This window comes from Podarcis gaigeae, assembly GCF_964106915.1.
Source record: "Podarcis gaigeae genome assembly, chromosome: 14".
NCBI classification, from domain to species: Eukaryota; Metazoa; Chordata; class Lepidosauria; order Squamata; family Lacertidae; genus Podarcis; species Podarcis gaigeae.
In genome coordinates, this window is record NC_139690.1 from 4252493 (window position 1) to 4271903 (window position 19411).

The following is a 19411-nucleotide window of genomic DNA, read 5'->3' on the forward strand; positions in this document are numbered from 1 at the left end:
AGAAGGAATTGTGTCCATTTTTATATTTCCCATTATAGTAAATAGAGAGCACCAGAGCTTCATTTTATACACAGTAGTTGGGAACCTGGAGCACAGACTGAACGAGCGAGAGCACAGAATGACTCAGAAACAGGTCAGAATGCTCAAAAATGGACAAATCCAAGACAAATATTAAATATTAACAAATCTTAGCCAAACATTTCTGTTTTCACTTTCTTCAGTTGTATACACACACATATATGGATGTACACAAATCCTGTATCTACTCCCCATTCTAAAATTTAGGTTGCAATCCTATGTATATTTATTTGTGACTAAGCTCCACTGTAGACAGTGGGACTTACTTCTGAGTCACTATGCACGGGATTCTGGTAGATCGCTGGATGATTCCCAACAATGGTTTCTGACTTCCACTTGTTTAACAGCAGCAGCAACAGAAGGTCTCTCCCCCCGCCCCCGCCCCGCTCCTAAATCAGGGTGGCTCATGGGATGCATTTGGCCAGTGGCTCCTCCCCTTGAGCTGCCATTTTGTACCTGGATCCAATTGGTGGACCTTGGGGCTCTAGCAAAAAAGAGAGAGAGAAAGGGAAGGAAGGAAGGAAGGAAGGAGAGAGAGAGAGAGAGAGAGAGAGAGAGAGAGAGAGAAGGAAGGAAGGAAGGAAGGAAGGAAGGAAGGAAGGAAGGAAGGAAGGAAGGAAGGTAGGTAGGTAGGTATTGGAAGTCTGAAGGAAAGGAGGTTCAATCTTAAAGGATGATAACTCGTGTAACTCGTGGGGAAAAACAAATTCAAAAAGGACATCTTGAAAAATGCACCCAAAGGGCACAGCACAAACTATACCGTAAGGCAAGAGGAGCTGTCCTGGGGGACATGTGGGGGGAGGGAGGGGCAGCTTGGAGCATGTGGGACTCAAATGTTCCTGTGGAACCACCAGCCAGCCTTCCTCTAGGGCAGAGAAGGAAGCCATCGTTCCCACCCCCACCCCAACAGCTCATTACAGATTCCTTTTGTATCACAACTTGTTTTAAAACCGTGAAATTAGTTCTGGCAGAGTGTGCAAAGAAACACCCCAGAGATGAGACTGAATGAGTTATGTAAGGTTTCCACACATCCCACATTTAATTGTTAACTCTTCATGAGCTTAAGTTGGAGAATTAATATGCAAATATTTGGGGTTGGGGCAGAGCAGGCAGATCCACATGTTATAGTTGCTACAGGAAACACCAGGGTGCCATCCATCTGAACTGGCCCACCTGAGCCAGTAGTGCCTACTCTGATTGGCCACAGCTCTCCAGGGTCTCAGGCAGAAAACCATATTTCCCAGCACCTTCTTTACTGGAGACACTTCCAGGGATTGAACCCAGGGTCTTCTGCAGGCAAAGCAGGAGCTCTGAGCTTGACTCTGGGTCTTCCCAACTGGCTTAACATGTTACATAAGAACCGAAGGAGACCCCTGCTGGATCAGGGCTTATCTAGTCCAGCATCCTGTTCTCACAGTGGCTGACCAGATGCCTGTGGGAAACCTCAAGCAGGACTCGGGCACAAGGGCACTCCCCTCCTAGGGCTTCCAGAAACTGGCATTCAGAAGCATTGCTGGCTCTGACCATGGCGGCAGAGCATTTATAACCTTGCCCTCAGTGACTTTGTCTAATCCTTCTTTAGTATCTTTTTAAATATCTTAAGCTGATGGTTAACATGGCCTCCTGTGGGAGTGAGTTCTATAGTTCAACTATGTGCTGCATGAAGAAGTCCTTTCTTTTATACGTCTTCAGTCTTCCAACATTCATCTGGAGAAAACACTTTCCCTATCCATTTTCTCCATGCTAGGCATAATTTCATAAAGTTTCATTGGGTTACCTCTTACTGGCCTTTTCTATAAAATCTCAAATGCTGCAACCTTTCCTCATAGGCGAGTAACTCTGTCCCCTAAAATCACTTGGTTGCCCTTCACGGAACCTTTTCCAACTCATCATTTTTGAGGTGAGGTGAGCAGAAAGGCTATGTCTTGTCTAAAAAGAATTGCACTGACCAGTGATCATATTTAAATAACTAAGCAAATGATGAATCAACTAATACTCACTAACCAACTAAGATTTGTTGTATCAGGTGACAGCCAAAGTCATAGTTGTTTATTATCTGATCTTCATCGTCCACGGGGCCATTCCCCCTGATCTTTGTCCCAGCTCAGTGGCAAAACATCTACCTTGCATGGAAAAAGTTTAATTCCTGGCATTTTGAGGTAAGGCTGGAATGTCCCCTGCCTAAAATCCCAGACAACTGCTCCCAGTCTGTGTAGGGAATACTGGGCTAGATGGACCAAAGGTCTGACTCGTTGTGAGGCTGTTTTCTATGTTCTAGACTCTTGATAACAATCTGAAGTCAGAGACAATGTGCATCCTCATATGGTTTGTTCCCCTGTGGTTCTTTCCCTCTAGTTGATCTGTGGCAGGAATGGGGCAATCTATGCCCCACTGAAATGTTTCAGAATTCTAACTGCCATCAACCCCAATGAGGGATCATGGAAGCTGGAGTCCAATAGCTTTTTGGGGAAAACAGGTTCCCCATCACTGAGGTACTGGAAATCTGGAAAAGAAACAGCTGCCTTATACTGGGACAGCCTATTTGTGCACCACATGGTCCACTTTGCTCTGACCGGCAACAGTTCTCCAGGGTCTCAGACAAAGAGGGATGCCTTATCCTCACCTGCTGTTTGAGCCTTCTAGCTGGATAAAACCTGAGACCGTCTGCATGCAAAGCAGATGTTCCTCACTTAGCTATGGTCCTGCTGTCTACTTTCTACTTATGGCAAATGCTGGAAATCCTCAAATCACCTTCCCAAATGTACTACTCACTGTGACCCCTTCTGTCTCCCCATTTCCCCTTTTCAATCACAGCCATGATGCAGCATCTGGCATCAGCTAAAGCAATGCACAGATGCGACTGGTTCTGTGGAAGAGGCCTTTGCTGTTGGGTGCGCTGCCCGCTGCCCCCGCCCTAAGTTTGAAAGTGATTCACATATAGAGGGTTAGCCCAACCCAATGGGATAATCTGTTCCATGGGTGTGCCATGGGCCTGGGAATAATGATGCACCATCTTTCCAAATAATGTTAAATACTGTTACAAGAGTTGAATGCCTCCTCCTCTCTCTGCTGAGTGGTGGCAAGAGCCCACAGGGTTGCAGGCACTCACTCAGGGTCTGTGGTCCTTTAGAGAATTGAAACACGGCCTATTTACACCTTCAGTCTACAAAGAGGGAGTCCAGATCTGGCAGCATGGCCATTTGAAGAGGGGCTTGCAACCCTGGAGTCCAAGGCATCTCTTCCTGTCAGCCCTGCAGCCAGCCTGCCCAACATGGATCCCAGACCTTCTTCTTCCCAGCAACCCTTGCTCAAAACTCTCCTATGCCTCACACCCAGTTAGCCTGGCAACCTCCCCCAGTCTCTGTTCGCATATCAGTGTAAGGGGGATGTTATCTTGCATTGCCAACGGCCCTTGATGGCTCTGTATTGTTTCTTAATGGCCCCAGGATGTTTTTGCATAGGTTACCCCAGGAATTTCTCAGCGACTTGTATTTCTTCCTTCACATCCCCAATCATCAAAACCCTAGCATTTATTAATTTCTAGGTTTTTGCCATGCCCCCCACCCCGCCCATCTATAACAATACTTAACTGAAACAAACTCTTAAGCCGGTCTGGAAAGAAAGTTTCTGTTGATGGGGGAAGGGAAAGGGCATTTAATTTCTAAAGCATAAGGTGAAATGAGTTAAGCATTTGGTCTGGATCACAGAACCATGAGTACTGGCATCCTCCAAGATGCTGAGAGAAATCTTGGGGAGCATGTCTCAGATTGAATGCTCCTTCACTCTTTGACATAGCGTGGGGGCACCGTAGCCCCGGGCACGTTTTTGAGGGGTGCAACCAGGCATCCCCTTCATTAAGGGAATCTGCGCCTGGGCCCAGGCTTTGGGGTGGTAGTGGCAGAAGCAGCTCCTTCTCCTTAGGGCCACCCTTGGGCCGGCCAAGAGGTAGGGGGAGGGCGCAACTCCCAACTGGCCACAGCTCCTCTGCTGGGTCAGGCCTGACCCAGGGATGGAAGTGGCGGGGAGGAGAAGGAGCAATGGCTGTTTTGGTGCCCCTCTCCTCTGCTGGGATCTGGCACGAGAGTGCGCCCTCCCCACGCGCCCTGCTCACGCCTGGTGCACACACTCAATGTCCCGGGTGGCGATAAGAGACGCTACAGCCCTGCCTTCATTGGCACCGTAGAAACAGAAGCAAAAGGCTTTGCAACTTTCAGGGGAACATCTTTTAAAATTTTCTGTTTATACCAGGGATAGAGGAGAATTCTGTGCAGTCCACACCTTTAAAGCAAAATGATCAGGGTTACAGTTGCCAGACTTATACAGTGACAGAAATGCAGTCAACAATCAGATTGCGCACCTATCCAAATTGTGTGGTGTTATATTGCTTCAGTGCGTATCTTAGGGGGGAATGCCTGGGGAAAAGCAGACAAAACTGCTTGTTTTAGAAGAAAAACACGTACAAAATGCCTATTTTTAATCTGTGTGGCTTTATTGTTGCTTGTTTTTTTTAAAAAAATAGTTTTTATTAAAGATTTTCTTGTGCCATAAAACAAACAAATAAACAGGGAAAAGTACATCTATTGTCTCCACTTTCAATTGTCTTCCAGGTGCTGTCTTCCAAGTGCAAAGATACAAGATGTGAAAGATCTTATAAAGATCTTATAAATCCCACTGACCACTACCCCCTCCTTCTGATTCATGTAGGTACAAATAATACTGCCTTTCAAAGCCTTCAACCTATAGCAAGGACTATGAGACCCTGGGCAGGAAGCTGAAGAGACTTTCTGTTGAAGGTTGTGGCCCAAGAAGAGATAAGAAAATACTGGAGGTATTAGATGAAGGCATTGAGAGGATGCTCATCAAATTTGCAGATGACACCAAACTGAGATGGGTAGCTAATGCCATAGAAGACATAATTAGAACCTTAACAGATTGGAGAACTGGGTGCAAGCTAACAAAATGAAGTTAACAGTGTGATGCAGCAGCCAAAAAAGCTAATGCTATTCTAGGCTGCATCAACAGAAGTAGAGTGTCCAGATCAAGGGAAGTAATAGTACTTGGTAATAGTATTGCCTTGGTCAGACCACACCTGGAATACTGTGTCCAGTTTTGGTCTTCACAATTTGGATGGCCACCTGTCATGGATGCTCCTGGGGGTCCCTTCCAATTCTATGATTCTATGAATGCATGAAGTCTTTTTCACAGTTTGTTTACATTTAGTGAAAGACACATTTGTCATAGACATATTATGGTTGGGGAGAAGGAGGGAGATGGCTGTATTTGTTCTTTTGTTCTGTTGCATAGTGTTAGTGTAGGGATTTGTGTCAGCATCACATGGGTAGGTCTTTTGTTTATATAGTTATTTATTTTTATTGGCATTGTGAGAGATTAGGTAGGACTAGATCTTGGTTGGTTGTGTTCAGCTGAATGGAAGTCCGGCTTGTTTGTTATGTTTTTATTGAGGGAGGGGAGATGTGTCTGGGAGAAGAGGAGCTGAGAAGAGCAGGGGCCCCAATCACAGTGGTTTTAGGGTAGAGGGAGGCATGAATCGAGAGGGGGGCCGAGCCAGGTAAGGGCCACATGGTACAGACAGCTCCAGCTCCAACCTGGGCAATTGCAGCTGTGCCATCAGCCAGCCCTCGGGTCTAAGGCTGCTTTTGCTGAATCCAAGGTCAGCTCTGAAGAAAACCTCCCTCATCCAAGTGCCTCCACATTTGTGGAATTATTTCCCCAGGGAGGCTTACCTGGCACCTTCATTGCATATTCTTATGCTCCAGGCAAAAACTTTCCTCTTCTCCCAGGCTTTGGCTGGTTAAACAATCAATGGCCTGTGATCCTTAGATTGATTGATTGATTGATTTTATTATCAGGGCTTTATTTCAACCAGGAGTTAGTTCTGGCACCTCTCAAGTGGGTGCCATTGCCATCATAAGAGAACAAGAGAGACATTCATGGTGAATTCCAGAACCTCTTTTTCTAGAAAAATAGCACTGATTGTTGTTGTTATTATTTAGAGGAAAGTGTGTATGAAAACAAGTCCCATTTTAATGTTTTTTTCCTGTCTTCCAGTTTTGATAGCAAGAGCAGAAAAGGGGACAAAAGAGTTATATTTGTGTATTGTATCTTGCAGATGTTGTCTTGGTTGATTACCATGATTAAGTTGTTGCAATTTTTGTGGGTGATTTTGTTTTATTGCATGCTGGTATTTTGTAATTGTCTTGTAATATTACATGCAAAATGGATTCTTGGATTTTGTCAAGTTGTTGTTGGCCATGTTAATTGTTAAAGGATGGCCATGTGGTTTTTCTTGAATAGCCTTCATCTGTATGAGTTGCAAACCACCTGGAGTATTGTAATGTAAAAAGGCGGTATACTAGTGAAAAATGAAATGAGTTTAATGCACACACAAAATTGAATGGAAATATCTCTAGTTTATACAAGTCTTCTATTTATGCAAGCTTGGGAGAGCGGCACATTTATGACAAGAGCATGAATGATTAACTAGGAACACCTTATTTGCACCAAAGTACCCCCAAGGTAAAGCCATATTAAAACCTTTACTCAAAACAGTTACACCCAACACTAGCATATAAAACAAAATCCATCTCATTTACTGTGTGTTCAGCTTGGAAGCTGCCACATTTGAAATCCTTTATTTGTATTGCAGGGAGCAGAAAGGCATTACCATTTATGATGACCTTCCCACCTCCTGGACTACTGTTTTTAGAAGCCTACAGAGGGGACCCATGATTTGGATAAAACTGGACAGTGTCTGGTGTGGAGCATGTGAATTTCATTGATCTGTATCCCCATAATTCTAGCACTGAGGTTTTCTTCATATTTCTTCTAGAGTCCAGATGAAAGGGCCACAACTAAGTGGAGTTTGTCTGCCCAGTATTTATTTCAGTCTCTTTTCTAAAGCGTTTCATTGGATTTCTAAACTCTCAGCTGCACTAGATGGAAAAAGACCTCACCTAATCAGTGACAATCCTGTGAAAATTCTGATGATTCAAAAGGCATTTTCTGCTTAGGACTGACTGTTCTTTCTTTCTGCTGGCTGAGTTATAGGCAATAAAATATACCTTTGCAGAAGGAAACGCCCTGTAGTGTTACATAAGTCCTGAAAATGCATTGCAGTGTTTTGTTTTCACCCAACCAACCAAACAGAAAGACTGATCTTCAAGATCCGACTCTAGAGAATTCTGAAGTAAACTGGTAAGATCACTGCAGAGAAAGTTACAAGAAGCCATTGCAAAACTCTTCACAGCTTAAAGTATTTCTGAACCCAGCTGGAATGGCGGGGCTTTGCGATAGCTGCAGTACAGGCTCCAAAATCTCCACCCCTCCTTCACGGAGCAACCTGGGAGACCATCCATGCCAAGATGTAAAAATGAAACACACACAAAGCACAACATTTGCGCTTGTGTCTGCTTTGCAGATGCTTCAAAGGCCTAATAGCATAAAGATGTTCACACACGCTGACCTCAAACGCCCTTCCTTAAAGAAGTCAGCAGAAGAACCATCTCTCTCCCTCTCCCTCTCTCTAATCTCAGGTGTGTTGCTTAGCACTCCACAAGGGCTGACAAATCCCACAAATCTTTCCTTCTCTGTGCACGTAACGAACAGCCCTGGTGACATGAGATCAACTTGCTACAGCCAACCAGGGACTCTCATGCCTGACGGCTCGCAAGACAGCTGCAACATAGGGCTGCTTCTCTTTGATGCTATAAACATAGCCCCCTCCCCCTTTTTTGGTGAGGGGAGAAAAAGCATGACTATGGCCATGATGCCTTGGAGTGGGGTAGATCTGGGGTGCCACTAATAGGGGCAGATTAAGGTTATCTTGTGCAAGCCTCACCCCAAAAATGAATTTTTCGGCTCCTTTTCATTTCAGTGGGCTCTGGATTGTGGATTGAAGAGGGGCTACCAGTTGAACATGGCAACCTAGGAAGCTGCCTTAGACTGGGCCAGACACTTGGGTCCATCTAGCCCCAAATAATCCACAATGGCAACCAGCAGCTTTCCAGGATTTCACACAGACCTGCCTGGAAATGTTAGGGATTGATCCTGAAACCTTCTGTATGAAGAGCAGTGGCTTGGCCACTGAACCTCAGTCCTTCTCCTTATTTGGATCTCACTCCAGCCAGAAACAAAACATCTTGAGATACCTCACACTGGCCTTCTCCTCCACACCCAACACACCAGCCTCTTCCGGCCCTGCATCCAGTCTTGTGTAGTGTGTTGGCATCCATGTCCTCATCCCCTCCAACATTTCTCCAATGAAAATAGGGACATCCTATTCCTTACTATTATTATTATTATTATTAGGACATCCTATTCCTTGTTATACCCCACACATCTGACTGGGTTGCTCCACCCACTCTGGGCGGCTTCTAACATATATAAAAACATAATAAAACATTAATCATATAAAAAAACTTCCCTATACAGGGCTGCCTTCAGATGTCTTCTAAAGGTTTTATAGTTACTTATCTTCTTGGCTCAGAGGTCGCAGAACTCCATACCCTCCAACATTTCTCCAATAAAAATAGGGATGTCCTAAGAAAAAGCAGGACATTCTGGGATCATATAAAAAACTGAGGTGGCTTCTGTAAATCTGGGACTGTGCCTTGAAAATAGGGACATTGGAGGGTCTGTGTCCTTCCAAGATGGAATTCAGCATGCCCCACACGCCAGTGGGGTTTGGTGCCTTTTGGGACTGGTAGGTAGGGCAGTAGGCACGGAGGTCAACAGGAAGTAGGAGCCAGAGCCAATGAATGGCAGGTGGAGCCAGTTCATTCCTGGTTCTGTCCTCATCCTTCTCTCTGCTGAGTTCTATAAGGGCAACACTGAGACTGAAAAGGAGGAAGCTGGCGCTTCCAGTTCCTCTCTTGCGGCATGGCGATGGCTCAACATCAGAGAGAGGCACAGGCTGAAAAAATGGAGACGGAAGTGGTTAAACCATCCCCAATAAACCTCTTGGGGTACTGGAGTTACTGGTGACCTGTCATTGCCTCAATGGCTTGGGAACGGGCAGAGGCTCTGGATGCTACGCGCTTCACTTGATGCGGAACACCCCCCCCCAAATCACCATTGGATGCAGAGGTTTTCCTTATAATTGGGTCCTGATTGTCATTAAGAATAAGTGCACATCAGAGGAGATGGACATTATAACTGAGAACAATCAGCTGCATGGAAACGAGGTTTGAAATTGGGAGAAGATTCTATCTTGTTCTGGAGGTGTATAGAGGAGAGGGGGTCTCTTTGGTGTATTTTATGGAAGTTTTTACATTTATGAATCGGCAACCCTCTCCTAATATTGAATTTTAAGATACACAAGTGAGGATGGTTTGATGTATGATGTAACACTGAGATTTAAAAGAACATGTAAACTGTTTGCGTCTTGAAAGGAGTAAAGGGGGGGGTGGCTGGTTTTTGGGGGGAAGGATGTAGCTGGGAGTTAGAGTCTACCCCCCCCCCCACTAAAAAAGACTGAAAGAGATCGTGGAGATATTGAGCTATAACCTATTCTTTTATAAAAATCAAAATGCTACGGTGGCAGCAAAAGGAAAGCGGCATGAGGGCCTTTTGGATGTTGGAAGAGGAATGGCTCTGCCTTTTCCCTCCCTTCCCAGCCAGAGGAAGAAATGGCGAATCTCTAGAACTTGTTGATTTTTGGTGCCAGTGGAAGGGAGGGATCTGCTGTTGTCGATTTGGAATTGCTTGAGTATTATGGGAAGGAGCTGAGCCAGAGAAAAGAGAGGGTTTAACCTTGAAGTTGCAGTTCCACCCCAACCAGACTGGAATACAACAGTGGGAGTAAGGAGAGAGCCCCAAATGCCGCAGGAAAAAGGAAAACATCAGAGAGACATATAAGGCCAAGAGACTGACTAAACTGATTTTTGGATGTGGCGCATGCAGGATGAAAAGGAAAAGGCTTTGGTTCCTCACTTGAAGCCCCCCCCCCTTTTTTGAAGTTAAATAATATAATAACTCAATTAGAAATTATTAAGAGTGCAGCTGTTAATTATGTGATACTTTTGAAAAATGGAATGCGATGGAAATAAATAAGAATATGAAACACAGTAATAAAGATCCATCAAGAACAGTGTGCAGGAAGCCTCTTAACAAAACTGTATTAATTTGGAACTAATTTGTGTAACTGGGTTTATATAGGAAAATCAATAAAAATAATTGGGGGAGGGAAATGTAATGAGGCAGCTGGCAGGAAGCGCCACCAGGCAGGTTGTAAGGAAGAAAGCAGGCAAGTGAGAGCAGGCTGAGGGGAGACTGAGGTTAGTGGGGAAGTGTTCTGCTTATCCTAATGAACCAGCCTCCACTACCCTTGGTTCTGAAACAGGGAGCAGCGCCTCTTCTGTGGTGGCCCCAGGCTTTTCACACGCTCTCTGCCAATGGGTCTGGAAGGCCCTCTCCCTCCTGCCTTTGTCTTCTCTTGGACTGTGCACAGCTACACCGTCGCCATCCTCAGGCACCTAATCCATAACCACACGTGGACTTGGCAGGAAAAGTGGAGAGAAGAGTCTTGTGCTGTTCCAACCCTCTGACAACGGTGCTTCTGTCTGCGTGGAAACAGGACATGGCTGGTGGTGGAGAGCAACCAAGTACAGGGTTGCCAGGTCAGGAGCATCCCAGACCCTGAGATTTCAGAGCTCAAACCTGAGACTCTGGTGATTGCTATGCGATGGGACAGCCTCAGCGATGCTATGGGATGGGCCCCAGTGATATCACAGTGGGAGGGCCCAATAGAGTCTGCAATAATTTGCAGAGACATGGATGAACTGGGAGAAGGGAAGAGGGAGGGGAGAAGGTTATATTGCCCCCCAGAGTCTATGTAATAATTTGCAAAAACTGAGCTTAATTAGGAGATCCTGCGCAATAAGCTGCGGATGGTTCCTGCAAGGCTGAAGCTTGCAAGCTGCATGCACAGTCTTGCTATTTTTTTAAAAGGCTCTTTTGCCCACCTAAATATTCAAGGTCTCCCCTGCCACTGCAGGATGCAGGGGAGGCAGCAGGCAAACCTGGAGATTTGGGGTCAGTCCTGGGGGTCTCGTAACCCTAATGAACTGCCGCAGACATTGTATTCTAATTGCAGGCCTGCTTTGCCTTCCCACTGAGCTGGGCTTGTTTGCTTTATTCCACCCTCCCTCCCACCCACCCCTTTTCTTGGATAAACACCGGTTTCCTACATTGATTAATGGCAGGGTTATCGCAAGGGTTATCTGACAATGCAGGCAATTGGGCCTCTGTGTTTTTAACAACTGCCAAACTCTGGCAAAATCTGTACAGTTATATCTCTTTAATATCACCCCATTCCATCTGTCCCACTGGAGGCCAATAAATCTTCCTCATGAATAATACGAGGATTTGCAGCGCCGGCAATTTATCATTTTTATTAACATTGGGCTCATGAGATACAGTTCAGATTAAGAGCCTACAATGTCTCTTAAGTTCAGACGGAGGCTTATCGATGGGAGATGTTAAGATTTCCTTCATCCTCTTAGAAGAAAATGGTGTCCTTGGGCTTAGGCGAGAGTTGGTGCTTCTGCCACAAACACCTTCCTTGATCTTCGACAACCCAAGAGAGTAGACTCAAACCAATGGCTTCAAGTTACAAGAAAGGAGATTCCGACTCATCATCAGTAAGGGCTTTCTGGCAGTAAGAGCTATTTAACAGTCAAACAGTCAAACCTTGGAGGTTTTCAAGGAGAGGTTGGCTGGCCATCTGCCATGGATGTTTAGTTGAGATTCCCGCATTGCAGGAGGTGGACTAGATGATCCCTGGATGCATTATTAGAGAATTGTAGAGTCGGCAGGAACACTGAGAGTCATCTAGTCCAACTCCCTGCAATAGAGGAATCTCAGCTAAAGCATCATACATTTAACGAACCCTCCAAAAAAAAAAAGAATTCTGGAAACTGTAGTTTACCACACAGAGCTATAATTCCCAGCACCATTAACAAACTATACAGTTGCCAGGATTGGGGGAGGGGCTTTAAATGTATGGTGTGTACACAGCTTTTCTATCGTTAGTTTTTTAAACACCCTGCGGATGTCAGGGGGCACTGTTTCCAGGTCAAGGGGGCAGGGCCTCTGAGCCCCTTTTAGGCCCATTAGCTCTCTTTATATTAGATTTAGTAGACAAACACACTTTGGGTATCTGAGTGCAAAATCAGGCCTCTCTGAGTCTGTGCCGCTTCCTGGAGATGGATGAGAAAGGGGCTTGCAGCCAACCAGCTGCATCTGGCCAAGTTGTGCTGAATAAGCAGAGAGAATGAAAATGGACGCAGGATCATTCCAAGGCATGACTTCAGCCCGGCGTGTGAATCACGGCTTTGACCACACCCTTCGGGGCCAGCTCACAAACAGCCTGCCTGCCTAACTCATAGGACGTAACCCTACAGATTTCCCTGGGCACAAAGACATTAAACTCCCCCTGCTCCTGACAGGCAAAGGAGGAACACCCAGTGGGTCTAGCGATTACTTCACCGTACACAGTAACTTTGACAACAACCCAAATACAGACACTCCATCCGAATGAGTAACAGTGATTCCACACACAACTGGCCCATTGCCTTCTTGACCTCACCTAGCAACTGCATCCAAGAGAGAGATTGCACAGCCTTTGACAGGCAGGAGTGGATTTCCTTCCTTGCTTGCTCTGACCAATGTGGATTTATTTAAGAAATCTCTAGGCTAGCCCTATCAGGGCAGTGTACGAGAAACACGATCAGAAGCCAATAACAGTTAAAGGCAGAGTGAAATAATCTGCAGATCCTAATCAAGGCTGCAGAGCGTGTGGTTTTTGTTTTTGTTTTTAAAAAGCCAAGCAGTTCAGATAAAGCCATTCTTAAAACTAACTCACACTACTGTGGGTGCATAAAGACATCTTTACATGCCTGGTCCCAAAGGGGCATCAAAGTCCGTCCCAGCCAAACCCCCTGTGGGGTGCCATAGCCTTGGTCAAGAAGGCCTCTATGGGTAGAGGGGGGGTCAAGATAGGGAGCTTCACCATCCAAGCCACTTTTTTAAAACAAACAAAAAACCCAACATTATTAATTACTTGAATAAGAACATACACTTCATGAATACACAAAAACCAAAAACTAAGAAAAACAGCAAAACTGAATGAAAACTAAAATTAAACACAAACTGCAAATGGTGGTTGTTTCATTCACATTCCCTGGAATATATATATATATATTATTGGTGTTTGAGGGTAGTCACATTTTAAAAAAGATTTGTCTTATTTATAAGATATTGTCTTTGATGTCTTATGATACTTTCATTTAAAGCTAAAAGCTTATCAATGATTCCAAATAGTTATTAAGAATTTCAGGTTGCTATCATCATTAATATCTTAAACAAATGTTTGCCACATAGTTGGAAATGAATCTTTATGCTTATTTGTTTGTCTTCTGGTATAGATTTGACTCTACCACAAATCCTTAGTTAATCCCTCTAAATATTTCTATTTTTCTTATAATAACCATCCTGGTAAGGGGTAAGGGTATCCCTGCCCGTATAGGCCAGTCGTGTCCGACTCTAGGGTTGCACGCTCATCTCGCTCAAGAGGCCGGGAGCCAGTGCTGTCCGGAGACACTTCCGGGTCCTGGTGGCTAACAATAAATACTACTTATTTCTGCTCACACATGGGAAATGGAAAACAGTGGGCTCAAATGGTAACAGAATGTAAAAAGTACAAAAAACCTACGGTATTTACCCTGGAAAGCTCCTCTCCTGGTAGCAACAGCAGCTTTTCTGGAGAGGCTATAGCCCAGTGACAGACCATCTGCTTTGAATGCAAAAGTTCCCAGGTTCAGTTTGTGGCATCTCCAGATATGGTTCAGAAAGACTCTTGCCTGATTCCCCAGAGAGCTCTTGCCTGTCCATGCAGACAATACTGAGCTAGATGTGTCAATAGTACCTCTGTGATTTTCAACACGACTGCACCACACCAGAGTCCCAGTCCTAGTCAGCCTCCACGCCCAAAGGCACACCTGACACGTACCATTTTCAAAACATCAATGTGCTATGACCATCAGTTCCTGCAGATGCCTCTGAGACAGGAAGAGCAAAGGGAAGGAGTAAAAGAGAGGCTTGAAACAGACTTCTGTTAGGCCTAATTTTCATTTGGCATAATTTGCACTTTCTGGGCTAGTAAATGTTATTCTTCATATTTCACACGTCTCCATATTTTGTAATACAATTCTCAGCTCAATTCCCGCTCCCCAAAAAACCAATTACAAACATGTATTTTAACTTAAATACATTTAGAAATGCCTCCATTGGGATAAGTTACATATTTAAATTTCACAGCCAAATAAGTATTTTGTAATTTTTTGTATAGATTCCCCTCCCCTCTACAAAAATAAGATAAAATTGGAAACTAATGTGGAATCAGGATGGGATGGGCTTCTGCATGGACAAGTGAGAGATGAAGAGGCCAGAATAGAATAATAAGGACCAGAAATTAATTATAGTTGGGGCATCTGGTTTCTCCCAAGCAGGAATCCACAAATTCACACTGGGATGATGTGTGTGGGAACATTATTGTGGAGGATGGGAGCTCTCTGTCACTTTACCCCCTTAGTAAAAATGGTGTGCTGGTATCCTCAGCCCTGCTTTTCCCACACTCCCAGCCCACAAAATTTGAATACCTTATCTACCTCTAGCTCACATCTCCAAAGAGGTGACAGTAAGCTCCAGTGCATCTCTAATAAACAGTTCAGTCAGCCCAATGCTGTTTTGAACATTTCTTTTCAGGGAAAAGTCAAAACTGTCAGGAGTCTGTATCTTCTGCTCTTAAAAAAAAAAAACCACACAAGCGGAAACTTGCATATTCCAGATGCAAAATATACGCTGGATGTTTATATGTTAATAGAGAAAGAGGAGGACATGGGAGGTGCTGGGGCACAAAGCTTTTTGCACTTTGAGTTCAAGTTGAGCCCCATAGGCTTCTGGTTACATGAGTGAGTAGTGTTATGAGCTCAGAGCTAGACAATAGAGCAATAAAATGTCAACAACAACAACAATAACACCAGGAGAAAACACACAAGACATCTTGCCCCTTGAGGCAAAACAGAAAATGGCACACACACACCCTGCTGCCCCTTCCCCTTTTTTGCAACGAGGTGGGTATGGTGTGGCGCCACCTCTCCTGGGCTTTCCCTCTGCCAGCGCCATCGTTGTTTTAACCGGAGAGCCCAGCAACTAAACCCAGCATCAGGATCCTTTGCATGCAGAGCTTGCTCCCTGCCACTGAGCCGCTATGAGTCTTCCCTGATTAGGTCCGTCCCTCCTGTCTCCCCAGGCAGGTCTTGACATGGCCTGGGCCTGGAACCTCATTCACCCTGCGGGAAGATGGGTGTCTCCCTGCTCTGCTCACTTGCTCACTCGCTTGCCTCCCTCTCCAGAGCTACAGTCCCTTCCCTTCACACTGAGGGAGGGCAGCGGATCTTTGCCTCAGAGCTTCTCCTCCCTACAGGGGCTGCAGAGGGCAGCTTGACACCCCCTCTGTCCCCTCCAACCCACTCAAACTGTGAGACACACGCAACTCCAGCTCAAACTATGTTATGAGGGGCTGCAAGGAGGCAACCGAGTGGGAAGAGGAGGAACTGTCCTGAGACCTGTGGGTATAGGGAGCGGCATACAAATTTAATGAATGAATAATAATAATAATAATCCACATCATTGTCTCCCTCCCAGCTCCCTGGGGAGAAGCTCTGCCAGAACTGAGAAGCAAAAGGCGAGGACAGAACAAACCAGGCACCCACCGCAGAAAACACCGGAAGGGGAGGAGAAATCCAGCTCTGTCAGAGGGTGGCGGCTGCTCTTTGCCAACTCCCCCCTCAGGCTCACTTTGCGTCCCTTTCACTCGTTGGCTCACCCACCTTCTGGACACAGCACAGCTGAGGAGAGGAAGGAAAGCAGGGGCTCCCCAGCCGGTTTTCAGCACCATCTCACTCGCCTGCCAAAAAACCAGGGCTGCTATGTCCAATCACCAGTCTCAGGCTCCAGAACGACTATCACCGATTCCCTCTTGGGGTTTTTTTTTGCTCTCTGCACATCAATCACAGCCTCTGTTTCTACCGCCAGCCACCCTCCCTGTGTCCAACTCTTTCTAGCCATGCCTACAATGGTCTTCAGGTACCAGCACCATTTTGCTTAAAAAAAAAAAAGCACTGGTGAAGATCATCCCTCCAGACCTTGCTACAAGCCGGACCACCTTTGTGAGGGCCACAGTCTGCTCCTTACCAGTAAGATGCACCTGGGTGTCTCATACAGTTGCAGAGAGACACCTTCCTGTCTCTTTATTCAAGCTCTGCGTGACACCAATTAATGAGCTGAGTGCTGCACAGCCTTCCCTGTGGCCAAGTTCTGCAAGTGAAGAAGATCATCATTATTCCCTTGCTTAAATGTACGGGAGGCTTCACACTGCATTTTTCTAACTCACAATTTCCGCTACCATGGGAGGCCAAGAGACAAGTCAGAACAGCTCTCTAGGACAGGGTGTCCCCACTGTCCGATGCCAGTGATTTATGACATGGCTCAAATGGGTCCTTGAAATATCATCCCAGCAGCAGGCAGCAGGCTGCTTAGCTAACAACAACAACAACAAAAATCCTTAAGGATTCTGCTCTGGAAGCTTTCATTAAAAACCAGGCTGCAGGTGGAGAAAGTCTGACGTTAGATGTGCACCCTGTGCAGGAGTCAAATGTGGACAGGGCCAAATGAGCTGCTGTCCTGCATACATTCTAGCATTGGAGTCTTGTTACAGTGGAGTCATCTCTGAACTTCCAGGTGCAGAGAATATGGCAGGCCTCACTCGAACTCGGGATCTTGGCTACCTGTTTTCAAGAAGTGTTGGAAAAGGCTGAGAAAAGGGAAAATCAAACGAACAAGGGGACGGACGGACTCCATTTTAGTGTAGAGAAAAAGTTTATGGCAGAAGTTTATAAAATTATGCATGGGATGGAGAAAGTGGATAGAAAAGTTCTTCTCCCTCCCTCATAACTCTAGAAGTTGTAGATGTCCAAGTAAGCTGAATGTTTAGATTCAGGACTAAAGAATCTAAATGCACTGCATAGATAAACTATGGAACTTGCTGGACTCCTGGCCCCAATTGGGCCTGGCCAGCCTGCCCAACGCTCAGGGACAACCAGAGTTGTAGTCTAGCAACACCTGGAAAAGCCCCATAAGCTCCCCATTTCTTCTTCTTGTTGTTTTTAAATTGTTAAATCACCATTCACCTGTAAATCTTCTATCTATCAAGCCAGGGGAGGGGGGAGGCCCACCCATTTGCCTGGAGGGCAGCATCACTTGGTTGCAGCTCTGGCAACCTAACCCATTCTTTTTCAATGCTGATGAGGACACATAAGTGACTTGTTCAACAAATTCCTTTTGTCAGAGTCTAACCTCACAAGAATCATCCAGACTGACTCCCCCCAAACCTATATTCTAATGTTTATTCTGCCTTAACATCTCAAAGAAGGAAGTTTCCCAGAGCTGATACTGTGCTGCAGCCAGCAGAAGTCTCTCTTGCTACAATCGATGTTCTAGCCTTAACAAGGGCGCTGCACACTTAGCTCTCAAAAGTCTCTGCGTGAAATGGAACGGCGTGATAATGATATTCAAGCTGTTGAACCGCGAGCTCCGTGCATTCATGGGGGTTTCTGCTCAGCGCTGCATTTAAATTAGGAAAGAAATTGGCAGATATTTTTAGCAGCCTTCCGCCACTAAAACTCATTTGACGAAAATACCAAAGGGACTGTTAATGTGGAATATGATTTTTTTAAATCCCCTCTGCAGGAAGAATGGGGCCTAATTTGTCTGGAAATGACTGGTACTTTCCTGGCCGGTGGGCTTAATCTTACTTGGTGCCTGTTTAAAGGGATGCCGGCATGTTTTGCTTAACCTTTTCTGCAGCAAAGCACAGGTGTTGTTCTGCTACCACTTTAGTCTCCAGTCTTTCCCTATTCAGATTTCAGAAACTCCAGCTTTTGCTTTTCAAACATATTCCCCCACAAGTTTTTCCTCTTCTCTCCCTCTTCAAATGCAACAAGGCAAAATAAATTGTGGTGGTATTGCTGGTCCAGCCCACTGTAGCTGAAGGAAAGCTTTCCCCGTCTTATGCAGTGGTTCCAGGGGCCTAGTGTGGGGAGGACAAGAGGAGCCGTTGCCCCGGGTGAAATTTTTCAGAGGGCGCTACCAGAAGTCCCCATTATAGTTCCCCCATCAAGGGAAGCCATGCCCGGTTTGGCCCTCGGGGCTGGGGGGTGGGCAGCAGCAGCAGCAGCAGCAGCAGCCACTCCACGTCTGGGTCAGGCCTGACCAAGTGGAGGGCACGCAAGAAGGATGCAGTCTTCAGTGGCGCGCCCCACCCTTATGGCATGGCGTGTGCACACCTGCTCCGGGCACCAGTGAGGCACGCTCCACCAATGACTGATTCGTCTAGTTCAGTGTTTACTGCAGGCCTGGGGTCAAATGTGCACCACCTTGCCCCCACAATTCAGGGGAACTGGGGCTGTGTGATGTCAGCATGCCATGCGCTCATGCCATGCACCATGCTGGCATCACTAGCACGCGCCACTGAACCTGGGGGGCAGTCCTTTCATCAGAAATATTGGGGCCCCTGGCCCCCCACTTGGTGCCCCTGAATGTGGTTCTACAGGCCTCTCTATTTGGCCACCCCCCTCCCCAGGCCACCCCCCTCCCTGGCCTTGCTTTGCACTTCCTCACCTTCTTCTGCATGGCTGCCAGGTGTCCTTGAACACCAATAAGGACTCTTGCTTGGCAGAACGGAGGACAGAAGGCTGCCCTGAAGCAAATGCAAGGTTCCATGCCCCACATCTATACTGACTGCCTGGGGCTCCCCAGGGAAATATGGAAGACTCCAGTCCTCATGATTCTGACTAAAGGGCTGATATAAAAACATAGGAAGCTGCTTTATGCTGAGTCAGATCAGTGGTCCACCTAGCTCTTCTAGATCCTGCCTGTGGGGTCAGGCCAAAGGACCATCCAGTCCAGCCTTCTGCTCCCAGAGAGTTCCTGACTCTGAGGTGGCTCAGATGGTAGAGCACAAGACTCTTAATCCCAGGGTTGTGGTTTTGAGCTCAGCTTTGGGCAAAAGATTCCTTCATTACAGGGGCTGGACTAAGATTGGTCCCTTCCAACTCTCTGCTTCTATGCTTCTACTCCAACAAGAGCTGGGGGTGAGCTGAGGCCTTTTGAGCTTCAGGTGCCAGCCCCCCTTCGCCTGAAGCCAGGAACTTTTCATTTGCTCCTTGACTCCTTCCCTGGAGTGCTCCTCACT

General features: G+C 46.1%; 1 protein-coding gene and 1 long non-coding RNA gene across 4 annotated transcripts in view; one reads left to right on the plus strand and one right to left on the minus strand.

Annotated features, from left to right (window-relative positions):
* Nucleotides 1–19411, minus strand: part of RORA (RAR related orphan receptor A) — a 359488-nt gene that overhangs the window by 184947 nt on the left and 155130 nt on the right. The window lies entirely within an intron of this gene.
* Nucleotides 588–7127, plus strand: LOC310831830. Of its 3 annotated transcripts, none has more exons than XR_014558002.1 (3): nt 588–707; nt 4686–4906; nt 6746–7127. It is a non-coding gene; the product is annotated as an uncharacterized lncRNA (long non-coding RNA). The 3 variants fall into 3 exon arrangements; XR_014558003.1 differs by having other exon boundaries at nt 4686–4778; XR_014558004.1 differs by having other exon boundaries at nt 588–699; nt 4686–4778.